Genomic DNA, 9,523 nt, shown 5'->3' on the forward strand with positions numbered 1-9,523 from the left:
TACAGCATTTGACATTGCTGAACTTGTTCTACCTCTTGAAAATCTTTCATTGGCTTCTGTAATTATCCTTTTTTGGTCCTCCTCTGTGTGTGTGTGTGTGTGTGTGTGTGTGTGTGTGTGTGTGTGAATGATTTTCAAAGCATTCTTTATTTTATGAAAATTGTTTCAGCAATCATAGATCATTTAATTTTTTAAATGAAATTTTATTGAGATATATTCACATACCATACAATCATCCAAAGTGTACAATCAATTGCTCACAGAATCAGCATATAGGTATGCATTCATCACCATAATCAATTTTAAACATTTTCATTACTTCAAAAAATAAAAATAAGAATAAAAAATAAAAGTAAAAAAGAACATCTAAAACATCCCCTACCCCACCTCCCCCTATTATTCATTTACTTTTTGTCCCCATTTTTCTACTCATCCCTCCATACACTGGATAAAGGGAGTGGGAGCCACAAGGTTTTCACAATAACACATCACACCAGGTAAGTTATATAGTTATACAATCCTCTTCAGTAATCAAGGCTACTGGCCTGCAGTTCAACAGTTTCAGGTATTTCCTTCTAGCTATTCCAACATGCTAAAAACTAAAAAGGGATACCTATATAATGCATAAGAATAAAATGCAGAATGATCTCTCGACTCCATTTGAAATCTCTCAGCCCCTGAAATTTTACTTTGTTTCATTTCCCTTCTCCTTTTTGGTCAAGAAGGCTTTCTCAATCCTATGAAGTCAGGTCCAGATTCATCCCCGGGAGTCATATCCTGCATTGCCAGGGAGATTTACACCCCTGGTAGTCATGCCCCATGTAGGGGGGAGGTCAACGTGTTCACCTACTGTGTTGGCTTAGAGAGAGAGGCCACATCTGGGTCCTCCTCTCTTGAGCATTCCGTTTTTTGCTTCTTTGCTGGATTTTCTCCCTTCACTGCTCCTTTACTTTGGTATTGGTATTTTTCCAGTACTAAAATCTTTAGCTCTCTTTCACTCTACACATTCGTCTTATGTTTTCTTCTATATACCCATCGCTTCGACTACCACTTATATTGTTAACAACTTCCAGTAACTGAAATCCAGATCTCTCTTTTCAATTCCTTAATGGAAATCGTCCCTTGGACATCTTATAGGCAACTCAAAGGAATTTATGAAAAACAAATCTTATTTTTTTTCCCAAAGTGTTTTCTTCTTCCTGTATATTCTGTCTTGGTGAATGGCAACATTAACAATTCATTTACCCAAGACAGAAACCTGAGAGAATCTTTCTACTGTTCCATTTAGATTATCATAAAAATGTCAATTTCCATGGATTCTATCTTTTATATATTTCTTAAATCTCTTCTCCCAACCATCATTTTAGTTTGTGCTCTTATAACCTCTTTTCTAAATTTCAGTAGTCTCCTTAGGTTTTTTAAGCTTTTGGATTTCAGGGACAAAACATACTTGCTAAAAAAATAGATTTAATTAGTTAATATATCAAGTTGCAAAAATTATTTGTATTTCTGTAAATTACCAAAAAACTTCTGGAAACTAAAATAAAAAGTACCATTTAAAATAGCAACAAGAAACATCAAATACTTAGGAATAAATCTAATGAAAGATGTGTCAAATCACTGTAAGTGAAACGAAAAAACATTCCTGAGAGACATTTTTAAAAGATCTAAATGAATGGAAAACATACCATGTTTATGGATTGATTGGAAGGCTTAATGTGGTTACAATATTAATTCTTCCAAAATTGATCTATGGAGTAAATGTAATTCCAATAAAATCCCTTTGAAGTGTATATGTGTTTGTTTGTGTGTGTGTGTGTGTGTGTGTGTGTGTGTGTGTGTGTGTGTGTAAATTGACAACAGGACTATAATATTTGTAGCAAAATGCAAAGGTCTTTGAATAGTTAATACAGTCTTGAAAGAGACAAAATTGGAGGACTTACAGTACTAGATTTCAAGACTTACTCTAAAGCTATAATGATTAAGGTAGTGTAGTATTAATGGAAAATTTACAAATAGACTGATGGAACAGAATTGGGCATAGAGAAATAGACCCACACATATAGTCACTTGATTTACATCCGAGATCCTTCTGTAATTAATTAGGGGAAAGAATAGTCTTTTTAATAGATGGTGCCATAGTAATTGCATATCTGTGTAAAATAAAATAGTCCCTCATCCTTATGTCACACTATACAAAAATCAATTTGAGATGGATCATAGAAATAAATGTGAAGCTAAAATGATAGTGCTTTTACAACAAAGGCTGACAAACTATAGCTTACAGGACAAATCTGTTCCATTGCCTCTTTTTGTAAATAAAGTTTATTGGAACGTATCCACATACATTCATTTATGTATTGTCTATGACTACTTTAATGCTACAATGGAAGAGTTTAATAGTTATGCCAGAGACTACGTGGCCTGCAGAGCTGAATATATTTACTATCTGACTCTTTACAGATAAAATTTGCTGAACTCTGTTCCAGAATTTTACATAGGAGAATATCTTCATGACCACAGAGTGGCAGTTTTTTTATATAAGGAGATATAAAAGATAATCATAAAATAAAACCATAACAGAAGAAATTTGAGTTTTTAAAATTAAGAACATCTCTTTATGAAGATTTGTGTCCAGAATATAATAAAAACTCATAACCCAGTTTATAAAGGAGCAAAGGGTTTGGATACACATTTCCCTAAAGAAGATAAACAAATGGTTGATAATCACACATGAAGATGCTCAACATCATTAGTCATTGAGGAAATGCAAATCCAAACCCCTGTGAAATACCACATCGCATCCACCAGGATGGTTATAGCTAAAAGATAGAAAATAATAAGTGTTAGTGAATATATAGGGAAATTGGAACACTCATACACTTCTGGTGGGAATATAAAATTGTGTAGCCACTTGGGAAAACAGTTTGGCAGTTCCTCAAGTTAAAATATAGAGCTACCATATAACCCAGCAATTCCACTCCTAGGAATATACCCCAAGATAACTGAAAACATATGTCCACACAAGAACTTGAACATGAATGTTCATAGCAGCATTATTCATAATAGACAAAAAGTGGAAATATCCCCAATGTCCATCAACTGATGTATGGGTAAACAAAATGTGGTATAACAATACAATAGAATATTATTCAGGTGTAAAAAGGAATGAAGTACTGATACATGCCACAACATAGATGAATCTTAAAAGAAGCCAGATTCAAAAGACCACAAATTATATAATTCCATTTATACGAAATATCCAAATGAGCAAATCCATAGAGATATATAGTGATTAGTTGTTGCCAGGGGATGGGCAGAGGGAATGGGGTATGACTGCTAATGAGCATGGGGTTTCTTTTGGGGTCATGAAAATATTCTGGAATTAGATAGTGGTGATGGTTGCACAACTTTGTGAATATACTAAAAACCACTGAATTGTATACTTTATAAGGGTGAATATTATATAATGTTAATTATAGCTCAATAAAAAAACATAATCCCAAAATATGTGGTCATAGTCATATGAAACTGAAGCAGTATTAGCCCAGTGATCAGTTAAATAAAATAGGTATTGAGAAACAGCGAACATTTTTAGAAGACGCTGCACTAAGAAAAAGAAAAAAAGCACAGGGCAGTATCACTACAAGCCCACCAAGATGGCTAAAATTTTAAAAGACTGGTAATACCAAATGTTGGTAGGTGTGTAGAATAACTGGAACTTTCAAATATTGGTGGTTGACATGTATAAATTTAATTGATACTGCTGGGCAGCTACTAAATACATGCTACATATATTACAATAAGCTTGTATTATGCTAAGCTAAATATATGCTTATCATATGCCCCAGAAATTCCTTTCCTAGGTATATAACTGTGGTAGTTTGAAGCCATTATGTACTCCAGAAAATCATGTTCCTGTGGGTGTGGACCCATTGTAAGTAGCTTCTTCTGGTGAGTAGGATCTTAACTTCAGATATGACCTACCTCATTCATGGTGGGACTTAATCCTCTTACTGGAGTCCTTTATAAGAGGATGAAATTCAGAGAGAAAGGACGCAGAAGCAGAGAGTGAAAGCCACAGAAACAGAGAGGAAGTCACTGAGGTCAGAAACTGGGCACAACGAAAACTGGAAGAGAAGGGAAAGACAAGCAGACACTGCCATGTGCCTTGCCATCTGACAGAGGAGTCCAGGATCACTGGCAGCTTGTCTTCAGAAATAAGGTATTGCCTTGATGATGCCTAGATTTGTACATTTTCATGGACTCAGAACTGTAAGCTTGTAAACTAATAAATTCCCATTGTTAAAAGCCAGCCTATTTCTGGTAGACTGCATTTTGGCAGCCTAGCAGACTAAAAAAATAACCAAGAGAAAAGAGTGCATATGTCCCAAAATGTCTCATAAAAGAATGGTCATAGTAACCTTATTTATAATAACTAAGACTAGGAATGATCCACATGTCAGTCAACAGGAGAATGGATAAACACATCATGGTAAATTTGTACACTGAAATATTAGATAAAAATAAAAAAAAAAACTTTACTGAAACTTAGACAACAATGTGGATGAATCACAAAAATTTTATGTTGGCTGAAAGAAACCAGGCACAAAAGAGTACATGCTGTATGATTTTAATTATATAAAGCAAAAGAATAGACAAAACTAATTCATGCTGCTATAAATCACAACAGTGGTTTTCAATGGTGGAGGGGTAGAAATTTCATTGAATGGAGTGCAAGGAAACTTTCTGGAGTGTTAGGAAAATTCTGTACCATAATCTGGGTGATGGATGCATAGGTATGAAAAATTGTAAAATTTAATTGAATTGTACATATAATATGTATGCCTTTTACACATGCCAGAGTATGCAGTTTACATCACAATTATGAAAGTAAAACAAACAAAAGAAAAGAAAAAGGATAGGGAAATTGTAACCCCTTCCAAGGTTGGGAAAATAAAATGGCTATTTTGCCCAGTAAACACATCAAAGGATGATATCAATAAGTAACATCTATGTTCAATATTATTTCTTAAAATGAACATCTTTAATCCCCAAACATGGGATGCTTCAAAATCAGAATAGAAAACAGCTTTTTTTTGTAGAATAACTTTATAGAAATCATTACCTTGTCCTTATTTTTCTCATTTTGCTTGGTAAAAATGAAAACATTGTTTTGGATTAGCAACAGTTGACTGATATTTTGGCATTATTGTTCTAAGTGGTCTCTCACCCTTCCATTTTTCACTTCTTCTATCTAAACAAAATAATTTTGTTTCCTCAAATTGTCATGTCATGGTCCTGCTTAAAACCCTTCAGTGGCTCTCCATTGTGCACAGCAGTGCTTTTAAACTCGGGCTCAAGATTAGAATCACCAGGATTCCTTTAAAAATTACCTTTCCCCAGTATAGGGCAATAAGTCAGAATCTTGGGAGGGTGGTGTCTGTGCACAGACATTTTTAACCCTCCTCAGTTTAATATGCACCAAGGGGGAACCACTGGCCTGCAGTATGATGTTTTAACTTCTTAGTAGGACCATGCTGAATTACATGTTATTACCTGAACTGCCCATGCTCTTCCATGCTGTTATACTGCTTCCTGTTGCCTCATATTTCTTGTCAGATATTACTCTTATGATACTTAATTTAAGTGTAGACTCATTGTGAAACCTCTCATTATTTCCCCTGTCCCCAAGCAGGATAAGATCTTTCACAGTCACTGATTATAGCACCTATCACTTTCCATTGTACAATGGTAGTTATACATTGTAGTTATACAAGTTATACAAGAGCTTCCTAAGGCAGGTACTTAGGAAAAATATACTTATGTGTATTTTTATTTCTAGAGTCTGATAGAGTATAGAGCACAAAATCCAATAAAACTTGAATGAATCTATAAGCTAATCTCTTATTTCGAGACTTCGTAGAAGCAAATCCTCCGACTGCCCTCACCTAATTTAACAGAATAAGCCATCTTATCCAAATAAAGAATTCATATCTTCAGGATAAGTTGTGGGAAATACAAAAGCAGAAATCAACATGGGTTAAGTTGGTAAAGTGCAAAGGAACATGTATAAAATAATATCTCAAAAATGTTACACACAATTGTGTGAAAACTGCAAGCAACAAGCATAGTATTCTTTGTCAAAAGTGGGGAAAGCACCAACAGCTACCGCATACATCAAAAATGTTATGTTGACACCAAAGAAAGCTTCTTAGAAAAAGCAGACTCCTGGGTGAAGGAAACTTGCAGAAAGATAATTCTGACAATTTGACATCCCTTCAGCACAAATTCTGAGCCTCAATTTCTAACAAAAAAAAATTGACTGTAAAAAACTGAAGTAGTTCCTTTTTACAACTTCACCATTTCTCCCACTACAAGGTGGATTGCAGCAAAAAGAAATGAGGTAAGTAGGAAGTCTATCTAGGATGAAAAACTAGTGTGCTTTTTGCTTTGAGCCCAACCACTCAGGATTCTCTCCTGATTTGTAGAATGATTATGAGCATGAACATAATCAAATCCAGCAGAAAGTAATCCTAATAGAGTTTGTGGAAGAGAGATCTTAACTGATATTTAGCATATCATTGTTGCCATTTGACAGAAAACAACAGAATTATTTCACTAATTCTGATCTGGCATTGACCTTTCAAGGTACAAAGAAAAGGTAAATTTTAACACCCTATTTTTGCAGTATATGAATTCATTAATTGAATTCTCTAAACCCAAATGAACACTCTAGGATAATGGATTCTTTAAAAATTTTTAATGAGTATAGGACTGTTCAATTTCCTTATGAAATTGTATACAAAGTGTATAAAGAAATGCCTTATGTTTTGCTGTCAGTGACAGAGCTTTAAGAAAACTTGTGAAAAGATTTAGTATCCTTCTTTGAAGCTTTAATGCAAACTTGGGGGACTGTGGGGATTACTGCTATTGCTGATGGCAAGACTAGAAATGTACCATATTTTTCTACTTGTCCTCACACTGATGCTCTGGTAAAATCTCTCTGGCTTATTTTTTGAATCTGCGCCTTCTGTTTCATTTGTTTCCTCATTGTTCCTGGGTATCAGCTTTTCCTAGGTTCTCTGAGACCTACTCAGCTTTGCTCTGAGAAATACAAAGAACAAGGTGAATTTTTTATTATCATGTAGTGCTTTCACAATCATAACTCCAGCTTCTAAGTTTTACTGATGCTATATAGCTACTGCACTATTTTGATAGGAGGCATTTTGTCTATGCTGGCTTGACCCAGAATGGTATTGCCACAGATCTCTGATGGGGTTTCATATTGCACAATCCCTCCTTGTCATTTCCAAAGTATCTTTGGCCATATAGGGGTGAGGACTGCAAGATTAGGATGATTTTTTTTTTTTCTGGAAACTTGACCATGTGCTTTAAAGACTATGGCCTCTCTGCAAGGCAGCATGGATCAGTACCTTGACACAACCCATTTTTTCTTCAGCATTTACTTCTAATTCATCCAGTGGCAATTCTTCACCATTCTTCACTTGTTATTTAGTTTTCCACAGCGTTAAATTCAGTTCTTGTAGAAAGGCACTACACAACACTCTTTTATGTATTAAAAGTTTTATTTCTGTTTACAAAATATGTGAATACCCCTTTTCTAAAATGCCAAAAAAGAAATGTTTATATAGAATTGGATAGCATTCTGATTGCCACATTAACTGATGAAATCAGTCCCTTGGTTTGTTATTTTGAGGGAATGTTTTATGTGAAATATTATGTCTTTGAGCCAAAGCATTATTTTTATTTGTGAATCTTGATAGTACGATTTTGTGAGCTATCTCTGGGGTTTTGAGAAGTGCTGAATATAAAGTTGTAAAGTTGCAGAATATGGAAAAATAAGTGTATATGTGTTATCTTTCTACAATTTGCAAACTGGCATCTACTAATTGTATTTTTGCCCATAAACATATTATTTTCTTAATATATTAGTCTTGTAGCTCTTAAATCTTAGTATCATAGGAGGTAGTAGGTATTGATATATTCATCCCTGAGGAAAAAAATAATATACAGTGACTCGTTCCAACTTTGTTGACAAACTATTCTTTAACTTTTCCTTCGTTTTAGATTCTGATGATGCCAATCTATAACTATACAATTACAGGGGTTCAAGATATAAGTAAGAGTTCTCTGGAATCTCAGATTGCAAAGGCATGAAGGTTTTATGATAATGGAATGCCATTTTGCACCATTTAAAACTCACACATGCAAAAACTGAAAAAGATTAGATGGAAAAATTGTTTTGCTTAGCATCCTTAATACCTATTCTTCATTTCAAACTGTTCTGAGGTATTGGATACATGAAGTATGTCTTGAGTTACCACATGTCTGAGTTTGTCAGGGCTGCTATAACAAAGCGTCACAGAGCAGTTGGCTTAAACAACAGGAATTTGCTGCCTCACAGTTTTTGGAGGCTGGAAGTCCAGAGTCAAAGTGTTATCAGGGTCATGCTTTCTCGGAAGTCTGTAGCTTTCTTGGAGTGGCTTGCCAGCAGTCCATCACTTGGTCTCTGCTTCAGTCACTTGGCCGTCTCTCTTCCCAGGTGTCTTCTTCAAACTGGGTCCAAATTCCCTCACTTATATGGACTCCAGTCATATTAGATTAAGGCCCACTTTGATTCAGTTTGGTCTCATTGTAACTAAAAGTATCTTGAAAGATCCTATTTACAAATGAGTTCACATCAGGAATGGGGTTTAGGACTTGAACATGTTTTTGTGGGGGACATGATTCAGTCCTAATACCATGATCTTTGCTTACCAATTAAAGAATGTTTCAACAATATAACCTGCCTTTCAGCTCAACTGGAGCCATACTAAACCATTTGAAGGTATACATTGAACCAAATAACATTGTGGGAGTAGATTCTCATGCTACCAGTTAAAAGGATAAAAGTGAGAAAATTCCATGACAGAATTCAAAGCCATAGGATTATGTGCACTTGATTCTGGTAAATGTAAATGACGGGATTCAGGCTTATTTATTTTACTCTAGTAAAATAAAACTAGTGTCCTTTGAAGGATTTTGTGATCCTCTAACTTGTGAATGACTGAATCAAATATTTTTCTTATTTATTAAGAACAGCTAAATGGTGAAACAGTTTCCATCTAACATTTCTCAGAACTAAGAAATGTTCATCTTTACCAACAGTAATCTGCTTGTAAAGAATACATCTTATTTTCTTGATATATAGCATACAGTATAAGATAAACTAAGAGGAAATGCCATGCTGGAACCAGTTTATATTTTCACAGATGAAATTGTCTTTCTAATGGCATTTTAGATGCAATAGCATTGTATTTTTGATTGCACCCTATTTTATGTGCCCTAGCATCAGAACACTGAACAAATATATATTTATAAATTGTAGAGAGATAGGTGGATTATCTTAGAAATTAAATTCAGGTGCCCTACTCTAATAGAAATAAACTTAAGCATAGTTGAGTACTCATTTTTTTTCAACTGTAATTTGATTGCTACAGCATTTTCATTAAATTATTTC

The sequence above is a fragment of the Choloepus didactylus genome, chromosome X, assembly GCF_015220235.1.
Source record: "Choloepus didactylus isolate mChoDid1 chromosome X, mChoDid1.pri, whole genome shotgun sequence".
Classification (NCBI taxonomy): domain Eukaryota; kingdom Metazoa; phylum Chordata; class Mammalia; order Pilosa; family Megalonychidae; genus Choloepus; species Choloepus didactylus.